Raw genomic sequence first — 12,023 nt, forward strand, 5'->3', positions numbered from 1 at the left:
ACTCATCAGTAAGATGAGAGAGCGAGAGAGTTAGTGGGATTTATATTATTATTATAGATGAAGAAAAGAAGGATAAGAACTGCATTAATAATTCAAATAGTTAAGTATATTAGCAACCGCACTGCACATATCGGGGAACATAAAATTATAAAACATTATCATGTACAAGCAGAAACCACAGCAATCTGGAGAAAAAATATCTAGATAGTTCCAGTAGTCCTGTGTACAAATGGCTTAAGAAAAGCAAATCCAAGCATATTTAAATCATGTATTTAAGTTACGAGTGTTACTATTCACATATGAGTGGAGGCAGCCCTGAATATGTTGCGGGTACTGAGAATATCAAAGCTGGCAGATGGTCATTGACTAAAACAGCACTGGTTTTAGGAAAATAAACATTACATGACTTAGGACAGTAGCTTAATTCTGCCATGGCATTATAAAGCCCTAAGGAATGCTATCTCTTCTGGAGTAGAGGAACAAAGACCTGTGCAGAACACAGCTATCCTGAGTTCAATTAATATCTCGGACATATATTGGAGGTGGCTTGAGAGAGCAGATGAGCAATGAGGCTTAGCTGGCACACATCTGTTTTTTTTGGGGGGGGGCAGACAGGGTATGTCTGCATCGTCTTTCCATAGTTGAAGTCTCCATGGAGACTAGGGCTAATATGAATTGTACAGCCTACAAGGAGGACAAGGCCGAGTGATTACATTGCATGTGAAGGTGTGGATGTACATCGCTAAGCTCCACTCAAACCACCAGCTTGGGAGGGACTAGAGTTAATTAGAACCGCAATCTCACATCATGGAGATGATGATTTTCACACCCAGACAATTTACTTGTTACCCCTGGAAATTAATGGGCTGAAGGGCTGTCACTCACGGGGAATGAACAGCTTCATAAAGTGGCTGGAAGGGCAGGTCTTGATGGTCAGCATGACAAACGGGATAAAAAAAACTTTAAATATTTGGAAAAATGAAACTGTGAAATGGTGGGTGGAGAATATATTATATATTTCATGTGCTTGTCATGCAACAGAATTGCTAAAGTGGTCAACAGAGGCATACGTTCCCTAGAATAGGTTGCTGTTGGAAACAAATGTGTCTTAAAGCTGTCTATTGCCTCTGCAGAAAATGTAATACGCTGGATGTTGTTGTGCTGCACCTAAGTGTGATGTAGGAGAATGTGAAGTCATTGAGATGAATGTGGACTCCATACTTGGCATTCTATTCAGTTTATGACCAAGCATGCTGTCCACACTATAAGCCTTGGGCACTGAGGTGGAGATGCCTGAGACCTCAAAAATGAGAGCTTTTCAAGTCAAATCAAATAGAAATTTATTGTCATTCAGACAATACAGCAAGTGCACAGATGAATGAAATTATGTTTCTCAAGCTCATGTGCAAAAATGTACACTTAAAAATAAACACACAACAGCAACAGCAACAACAGAGTCCAAGTAATCAAAGCTGCAAATAACCATACTTTGCCCATCTCAGTGGTGATTTCAGTGACCACAGCCATCCTACCATCCGCACCATCCACACTGTCACCAGCTCCATCACAAACACCAACAAATATTCCAAAGTCCCCCGTCCATTCATCTCTGATCACCTCCACCTACACACTACTACCTGAGGCCCGAACGATTTACAGTGGCCACAACAGTCCTCTCCTTCCACACCATCCTCACAGAGATTGTCAGCTCCATCCACCAACACCAGCAACATTCCAAAGTTCGGACCAATCCTTGACTCAACAGAATCAACCAGAGTCCAAAATCCGCAAGCCAAGCTCTGATTCCTGCACTTGACACAACCACCATCCATGAAGGCCTGAGATGAACATGGTCAGCTCAACAGTCGATGAATGAACCAACGATCCAAAATCAAGGCAAATCCACCAGAACCAAGCAGAAAAACACCACTGCTGGATTCACCACAAGCACAACAACAAAATGGTTCACATAATGGATGACATGCTGACAAATTACATAAATACAAAAAACATGAAACACACTTTTGGGAGCCAGAGTAACCACTGTCATTCAGGGCGCCACCATCTTAGCATCTGCATTTTGGATCACAAGTTGAGTGTCTGAACATATAAGAATGATCACTATCCATTCCATGGAGTGAAGAACGTAAAAGAACGTGTCAGTTTTCTGGAGAGGAATGTGGATAACTTAGAAAAAAGTGCCTGGAAGGAGAATGGGAATTTGACTTAATTGAATGAATGGAAGACAAGGAATAATGCAGTGGCCTTTATAGAATAGTTACTGGAAGGCATGAATGGGTGCTCTGTGGGGTGAAATTTAAGATGGGCAGGGAACAGAAAACTGGAAGTGGAGAGCTTCTGGGAAGGAATCCCAGGAAACTAATTATTAAAATGTATGAAAATCACACTAAGGTGTAGTTGTTTAGTTACATCAAGAATAATTAATGGGCACTTGATTAGCAGTGAAAGAGTTATTGTAGTTGGCTGTAATTCTGCACAGATTGATGTACGAATGCATGGACCATTTGTGGAAGTTTAGGTAGACTCAAGCTTAAATGTGGCTACAATACCTAGACCAAATAATGGTGGCATGGCAGACGAGGAGGTGGGCATTTTTCTTTTGTGCTGAGGCTTGTTAACACTATGAGTTAAAAGTAGTAGTGCTGTGATTCAGAAATGCACTGCATGTTTTTGGAGTAGGAGTTACATGAAATATAAAGTTCAGTGTGAAGGGGACAAGCACGATCCAGTCTCCGTTAAAGTATCTACCAGTCAAGAAAAACAGTAGAGGCTGGCTGAACTGGCGGAGGAGTGTGGAACTGCAACTCATGGTGTGATAGTGAGGAACATGCTACATTGCGGGGTTACAGTGGAGCCTGGTGGCAAGCAGGGAGCTAAACCTGTTGCTGCAGATAGCTGGGCTAGGGAAAAGACCCACTGATAAAAGGATCATCTGTTATCATGGAGTACAGCACAGATGGGTAGAAAGGAACAGCAGTGGAGCTCCTATGAAGGAAGGGTAAGAGATAATAGGAGGGAGAAGAAAGGGAGTGGCAGGTCTCAGTCATATGCATTTAGCAATGAACCACATAGTGGAGAAGGGGGCAACGTTATGGAGGAAGAGGTGAAAATGAGAAGAGGACTAGCTAGAAGACAGCTTATGTGAAGGCACACTGAGGAAGATGCTTTCTCACAGGTAAACGCATGTGAGAGATTACAGGAGGGGAATAATGATGATGGACAATCGCTAACAAAGATGTTTTTGTGTGTCTTTATGTTCCATGGAATGTCAATGATAAAAGAGAAGAAAGCAAAACAGAGAGAGGGGGAGCAGAAGGGTGAATGAACAGAACTAACTGGAGGCCAAATTGGAGTGAGCAAGGACACCCTAGACATACGTTTTGGACACTGGGGAGAAAGATGGTAGAAGGAGTCTTGTGTACAGTGTGAGACACCAGTCTCCAGAGTTTCAGAAGGCCTCCCTGGCCACCTGGTATATGAACAGTATTATTTCTTGAATGGACATTTGGACAAGTGAGATCTTTTGATGGCTGCCATTGTAATATTTGAATGAAACAATGATTGTATATCTGATTGGTATGGGATGTTTATGTTTTAGGTAGCACAAAGCATGATGCATCAGCTGTTATAGTTTAAGATAAGGGAAGTCAGACGGATTAAGCAGATGGAGAGGGAATTATAAAGCCACACTGACTATGTCAGGAGGAGGATGATGAGTAGAGGTGGAAATGTGATGATGAGATGATCCAGGAGGATATTTTAGGATAGGCAAGGGAATGTAGACAAAGAGGAGAGGTAATTCAGAGAGGCAGTCTAATACAAACAGGATAAAGGTAAGGAAAGCTTGGAAGCAGCTTGAAGGGGAGAAGTGACAGAAGAGATAAAGGCTAGGTTTTAGAGGGGCAGTGCAAGATTAAGAATACAGAAGGAAGGAATGTAGGGCACCAGGTCCATGCAGTGTAGTGAGGGGTCCGTGATAGTGAACATAATTTAATCATATAAAGTACACACAGTGATGTTTTGAAATGTCATGCTTATAATTTCTTAGTTGGTATATTGTTTATAATGGCCTCTGTTCTGTGTATTTTGACAGGTCTGAGTAAAAAAGCAATTCAGAGTGCTGTGGCTGGAAATAAAGACCTGTGGGTTGCTTTGGTTGTGGATGGGTCTTATTAACAAGATCAAGTAAAAAAATGAATGCTGCAGTGACTGTAATATATGTCTTTGTACAAGCTGGTGACTGCTTAACAAGTATTGTGATGTGTATTGTGATATCATTAGGAAATTGTTAAGACTGATAGTGCAACAGAGTTATGAGGGGGAAGACTCAGACAAATGTTGATTCAACATGTGTGAAGGTGGAGTAATGATAAAGGCACTCATTCAGCATGACTTAGAGGAAAGTTCTGGAAGGGTTTTAGTGGATGGATTAAGGTAACACACAGTGTAGGAGTCTGATAGAATAGACTTGGGGGGAACAATACCTCTCGACCTGTTACAGCAAGAAATCTGGACAAAGGCCCAAAAATAGGGACAATTTTTAAATATTGCTCTTGCAAACTTAGAAAGCTGATAGAATAACAGATTTTGCAGTAGTATGCATTTTCTGAAGGATATGAAGTTTGAAACTCAAATGTCTGTCATTATTTTCTGATTACAATCTTTAATGATTTGCCAGAAAAAACACAATTTTATGAAAAATAGACCGAAAATATGAAGCAAAAATCTGGACATTCAGCAAAAATATGTACATATGTTGAAAGGCATGGGGGAACTTAGGATGTATGAGGTTAGAGATAGTTAGGTGAGTGGATAGTTAATTAATAGAGAGTGGGCAGACAGAAGGCAAGAATACAGCACTCTTAGACAATAGTGAGAAGGGAGTTGAAGGGGAGCAGAGAAGTTAGTGCTGAGGAAAAATAGAGACGGTTGTTGGAGCATAGAATGAGAGTGTGTGTATAGTGAGGCTGAAGCTCCAACAGACGGTTGTTGGAGGTGCAGAATGAGAGTGTGTGTATAGTGAGGCTGAAGCTCTGATGGTTGTTGGAGGTGCAGAATGAGAATGTGTGTATAGTGAGGCTGAAGCTCCAACAGACGGTTGTTGGAAGCACAGAATGAGAGTGTGTGTATAGTGAGGCTGAAGCTCTGACGGTTGTTGGAGGTGCAGCATGAGAGTGTGTGTATAGTGAGGCTGAAGCTCCAACAGACGGTTGTTGGAGGCACAGAATGAGAGTGTGTGTATAGTGAGGCTGAAGCTCCAACAGACGGTTGTTGGAGGTGCAGAATGAGAGCGTGTGTATAGTGAGGCTGAAGCTCCAACAGATGGTTGTTGGAGGTGTAGAATGAGAGCATGTGTATAGTGAGGCTGAAGCTCCAACAGATGGTTGTTGGAGGCACAGAGTGAGGGTGTGTGTATAGTGAGGCTGAAGCTCCAACAGACGGTTGTTGGAGGCACAGAATGAGGGTGTGTGTATAGTGAGGCTGAAGCACCAACAGATGGTTGTTGGAGGCACAGAATAAGAGTGTGTATAGTAAGGCTGAAGCTCCAGGGCAGGATTATTATGCACGATGAGGTTATTAGATAGCTGTTTCTGGCCAGCCAAGAGTTGGGAAGCCAAGCTTAAAAGGGGGGTGATGGCTAGGCACCGAGGAAGGAGCTAGAAATGGGATTGAGAAGAGTGCTGGATATAAAGCTATGAATGGGAAGGGTGCAGGCAGTTGTAGGATATTAAGTATGGAGAACAAGGAGGAAACCAAGTTAAGGAAGAGATGATATGGTATCACAGAGATGCCTTTTGTTAAAGTGGGTAAGAAAAGCAAAAACATTTTGAAAAAGTGTAGGGTAGTGGAAGGAGTGGCGAGGGTGCTGACAGATGAGGACAAGAGATCGGTATTGGCTAAGAGAATGGTAGCAATGCTAGTTAAAGTGAGAGGTTCAGTGTATGAGCCAAGACAAAAATAATGATGAGGTATGCACTGGGTTCTTAATAAGTCTGAATAGAAGGAGTGAGGATTGCACAGAGTATTTTTGGGGGGATTTCAATATAGTCATCATTTGCAGAGAATATAGACTATTTGAGGCAATAGAATATGACAAGAAGTACAGGGAGCCACTGTGAGAAAAAGAAGAGGGGTTTGGTGACCTGACAATCACAGAGGGGATTAGGAGCCTTGGCAGGTGAGAATAGAGAGAGCAGATTTCAGTAAAACAATGAAAGGGATGATGAAAGTGATCATAGGTATGTGTGTGTGTGTGTGTGTGTGTGTGTGTGTGTGTGTGTGTGTGTGTGTGTGTGTGTGTGTGTGTGTGTGTGTGTGTGTGTGTGTGTGTGTGTGTGTGTGTGTGGGGCAGGGGGTGGATGCATTCTTTTGTGCATGTAGGCACCTGTGATCTTTCAGAGGAGATAGCTGTAGTGGTAGGAAGTAGAGCCAAGGAGTCCACAGAGGGGAAAGCAAAAGAGGGGGCTGTACGTAGTATTCTCAGAAGGGTCACTTGTACCAACATCCAGCACACAGAGGAAAGAGAGGATAAGGAAGTAAAATGACTGACTATGACACTGGACAAGACACAAGTGTTTAGGACTGGTAGAGGGATGGGGCATGGCAGTGAGCCCAGCTCTATGGAAAGGAGAACCTTCATCATAGTCTAGAAGATGCAGTAGTGCTTAGTGCTGGGTTGGAATGATGCAGCTCAACAATCACACCATTAAAATAAAAGGGAAGGAAAGAAGAGGGTGACAGAAATGGAAAACAGGGTTAGGTAATTAGACAGGGGACAGAAAGTAAAAAAGTAATATGGCACATGGCAGAGGAAGAAATAAAGGTAACTCGGACTGTGGCTGGTTAGTCTATCTGTGCAGTTCAAGCAGTGTAGGTGTGAAGATGGGTTAGCTGCAAGCAGGAAGTGAGGATGGATACTGTTGCCATCACAGAAAGAGGGCCATTGACAAGCACAGGTGGGATATGGAAATATGTGGGTATATGATTTCCAGAACTGAAATAGAAGGGCGCGAGAAATGAAGGTGCACTAGCAAATTCCATAAAGGAGGGCATCAGATGTGAGGAGGTGAACACTAGACCAAGAAATGGGCAAGGGAGCAGCTAGGGTAAGAATCGAGATTAAGTGCATCTGTGTTTCATTTAGAGGGATTGATACAGTGTATCATCTCTCAGACATGCCAGTGAGAGAGAATGAGACTGGAGGAGAGAAATGAGGACTGGGTAAGGAATAAAATGGGAATACTCATGGGAGAGCTGAAGCTGACAGAAACAGACTACATGATTCTGAGCTCTATGATAGTGGATGAGCTCTAGGACAGTGGATGAGCTCTAGGATAGTGGATGAGCTCTAGGATAGTGGATGAGCTCTAGGACAGAGGAGTTGAATGAGGCCTTAATCTATGAGGGGTTCAGGTAACTGGTGGGGAACTGCACTAGAAAGGACAGAATGTTAGATGTGGTCCTAACCAGTGCAGACAGTGCCATAGCTGTTCAGGTTAAGGCACCATTGGCCAACAGTGATCATACGATATGTGGTTTATACTAGGGGAAAAGAATAACAATAAAAAGGCAAAAGTCATGATGTGCGATATTTATAGACATGGATTATGGTATACTGAGAGAGATCTGAATGGAGAGATGGGTGATGGAATGGAGAGATGGAGGTCTGAATGCAGAGATGGGGGCCTGAATGGAGAGATGGGGCCCGAATGGATAGAAGGGGGTCTGAATGGTGAGATGGGGGCCTGAATGGAGAGATGAACAAATCAGCAAGCAGAGGAGAGTAGTATTGTTGGAAATGAATTCATCCTCAGTCCTTGGTGAATACCTTCAGAAAGTGAACCCTGTTTTTACAAATTCTCACCAAGGGGACACTGATATATAGACTTTATTTTATATAGCATACATCATTGACAGACGTAGGTTAAAAAATAAAAAAGACAGCTGGGTACACAAGTCCCAGGATAAAAAAGTGCCCAACCTGGTAGACGGACTGGTGCCAGGAATGGAAAAAATTGCAGTATAGAAGCCTCAAGTCTTGGAAACACACCTAAAATGGCGGTAGGCTAGGCTCGGAGAGGATGGACCCTCTGTTGTAGAAGGAAGTAGCAGGCTACAAAAACTACAAAAGCTGACCTCGTACAAAAGAGCCATAAAGATGACAGAGTGGACTGTTGAGGATAAAAAAAGAAATTATGTATTGTTACTATTATGCAAGAAGCCCAGAATTTCCAGACAGAAGAAATACAACAAGATTAAGAGAGAAAGTAAAGGAAAGAAAACTACTTGCACAAGAAAAATTGTCAAAAGCTTCAAATACAAATTTGTGTTCATTAATACAATAAATTAATTAAAAACATTATATAGACCAATAAACCGTGGGCCACTTGGAAAAAATAAGTGACTGAGGAACTTTGAAATTTTAAAGAACGAAATCTAGAGATTTTTGAATGGTATAAAAAAGAAATATGGACATGACATAGAAAGAGTGATCTGATATGGTGCAATAACTATGCAAAGGAGAAAGCCAAATTAATCAATACAAATAAGCAGCTCCAAAGATATCAAAATAAAAATTCAGGCAAAGGCACCCAGATATGGAAAATTTCACAATATAAAAAATAAGATTACAAAGAGGGAATGTAGAACAGAAGATTAGTAAAGCAGAAGTAAAACAAAAATAGAAGTTGAAGTTATGGAATACCTGCAAGGATTCAGTGTAGAAAGTCTAACACAGGTTATGTCACAGCATGATGGAACAATGAGTCCCCCAGGTAAGGAGAAACAAGAGGAGCAGAAGACATCTGAAGAAGAAATATGGACATGGGAAAGAAAAAGAGATTTATTATGGTGCAATATTTATGCAAAGGAGGAAGCAAAATTAATCAACACAAAAATGCAATACCAAAGATATTTGAAGAGAAATACAGGCAAAGGTATCTGGATATGGAAAATTTTATAATACAAAAAATAAAAAAACAAAGAGGAAAAGTAGAAAAGAAGATTAGTAATGAAGAAGTTAAATAACTAGAAACTGAAGTTATGCATTACCTGTGAAGAGAAGGATTTAGTGTAGAAAATCCAACTCTGAAAACATCATAGCATGATAGAACAATGAGTCCTCAAATTAAGGAGAAACTTGTGGGACGGAAAACATCTGATCAGTTGCCATATGAAGATATTTTGCAACCCTCAGTAGGAAATCAGTAGAGAAGTTCAGATGGAGTTGCACAGCAAGGAAAGGAAGAGGAAACTGTGACAACTGTAACGCAGTCAGTGTTATGAAGTGATAATCCAGTGAGCTCCCATATGAAAGAGCAATGGATGACACAGGGGGAAACTGAAGAAAATATCGTGCAGGAAGATGTTCTGCAACGTTCTGTAGAATGCCCACAGGGAATGGATAAGAAATAATGTGCCCTTAGTTTAGAAGAAAATGAACTAAGGGAAGAGTTGCTTGATTTAACAGAGATGCATAAACACGTTAAGACCAATGAAAGAAATAGATTACAGAAAGTCATTAAGGCCCAAAATGTTAGAAGTTTGAGAAAACAAACACAGTAATCAAGAATGTTCATAGAAAGTCATGCAATATAACACAAGTAAATAGGATATATTATTGTGCAGCTAAATTACTAACAGATAAAGCCTTACTACAAAAATATAGAGAAGTAAGGGAAATGAAAGGAGAAATCAAATGCCTTCATGGAAGTAGTGAATAGAGAAAACTATAAAGTAATTAAGACAGGAAGTATCTCTGTTAGAAGAGTACAAATAAACTAAAGATGTCAGCACATGCAGAAAAACCTAGAATATATGCAGATAAATATAAAGGAAAATTACAAACTAAGCAATTTGTTGATGACCCAAAAAAAGTTTTGTAGAGAACTGAGGAACAAGACAAAAGGAACAGAAACACCACCAAAAAAGAGGAAAGATACATATTTTAGAGAAATATCTATGAAGATCCTGTGCAACATAACAAATGTGCTAAATGGAAAGAAGAAGTAAAAGAAATAATAATAAGTTCAAATGTACAGAATATGAAATGGGATAAAGTAATTGCTAGAAAAATTGCAACAAAAGTAAGAAAAACTCCTAATTGGAACACCCCAGGCTCAGGTGCAGTAATTAACTTCTGACTAAAGGTATTAACATCTTTACATGAAGATTTAGTCACAAGTAAAAAGTATTTATATTTGTACCCTGAACCGATACCAACCTGGTTAACAAAAAGAAAAATAATACTCCACCTTAAGAGTGAACCTGCAAGATATACTAAAAACTATAGACTTGCCTTCCGACGATGTATAAACTGTACACTGGAACTGATGCTGATAGAGTTTATGATCATCTAGAAGAAAACTCAATCATGGCAATAGAACAAAAGGATAACAAAAGATAGTCATATGGAACAAAGGATCACTTGTTAAATTAAGTCATAATGGAGAATTGTAAAAAGAGGAAGCATCTAAGTATATCATGGATAGACTACAAAAAAGCATTTGATAGCATTCCACATTCGTGGATAAAAGAGTGTTTACAAATTTATAAGATACACCCTAAACTGATCAAGTGCATTACAGTGACAAGCCACTTTGCAGCCAAGGCATGATAAAGGACAAATTATTATCCTAGGAATAAAAACTTAAAGGGGAATATTCCAGGGTGACTCTTTATCACCACTGCTCTTTTGTCTTGCCATTAACCTATTAAGCTGTCATGACTACAGTTTGGCTTCCAGAAAGCAACAAAGTGTAAAGACTTCTCATCTTCTTTTTGTATGGTTCATCAGATGAAGTGAAAGCCCAACTGCAAGTGGTCAAAACTTTCTCAGATGATATAAGAATGCCATTTAGTCTTGATAAATGTTTTAAAGCAACCTTTAAAGCAGGAAAGCTGCAGCACCAAGAAAATATTAGTCCAGGACTGGAATGTGATATGAGAAATTTTGAGCAGGAGGGAGTGTATAAATATTTGGGAATTAATGGAGGATCAACAATAAAATGTGAACAAATGTAAATAAAACTTGGTAAGGAACATTTTAGAAGACAAGATTAATGCTAAAAACAGCCCTGACATATAGGAACAAAGTCCAAGCTATAAAACGATTTTTGGATGATTGGCCTTAAAGATATTGGATCAGTTGGACAGGAAAATAAGAAAAATGCTTCAAGCCTATCAAATGATTTATAAAAATCAGTGTGCACCAAGATTATATATTCCCCAATCTAAAGGAGGTATAGGCCTCCTCAAAATCAATTACCTGTATAGATCTGCAGTCATAGAACTGCATACATTATCTGTTGACATCACAAGATCCAAACATAGTGAAAGTTTTAAAACATTTGGAGAACAAATCTAAGATGACTTTCCTGCTTAATATAGCAAAAGCATATTGGTGTCAAATAGGAATGGAATCAAACCAGAAGTAGATAAAAATCAGGCAGCAACTAAATGTGCTACAAACAAAAGAAAGAATATAAGGTGAAGGATCATATGAAAAAGCAAGAAATGTGGAAAATGAATAAATATACTTGCAAGTACAGAAAACTCTTGGAAAACCCTTATGTCGATCAGAATTGAATGCAAGATTGATTAAGGAGAGGTGAATTTAAACCAAAAGATGAAAGATTAATATTTGTGGCCCAGGATAGTGGGCTACATACACATTGTTTTTCAAAGTTCATTGAACATGGTGGAGAAGCAGACAAGCACAGGTTTTGTAAAACAAAATTCGAAACAGCTGTACATCTTGTTGCTGGTTGTGATACACTAATGCAGAAGGCTTGTATGCTGAAAGGCATAATAATGTGGCAAGACTGTTGAATTGGGAATTGTGCAAACATTATAATACTGAAGTTGCTGAGAAGCATTGGAAACATGAGCCACAAAGCATTATAGAAAATGAAGTTTATATCACATGGAATCACCCATTACCAACAGTTCAAAAATGGATGTGAGAAAACCAGATATAATAGTGTATGAAAAGAAGACAAACA

The sequence above is a fragment of the Protopterus annectens genome, chromosome 11.part0 (genome assembly GCF_019279795.1).
Source record: "Protopterus annectens isolate FY-2018-M chromosome 11.part0, PAN1.0, whole genome shotgun sequence".
Lineage (NCBI taxonomy): Eukaryota > Metazoa > Chordata > Ceratodontiformes > Protopteridae > Protopterus > Protopterus annectens.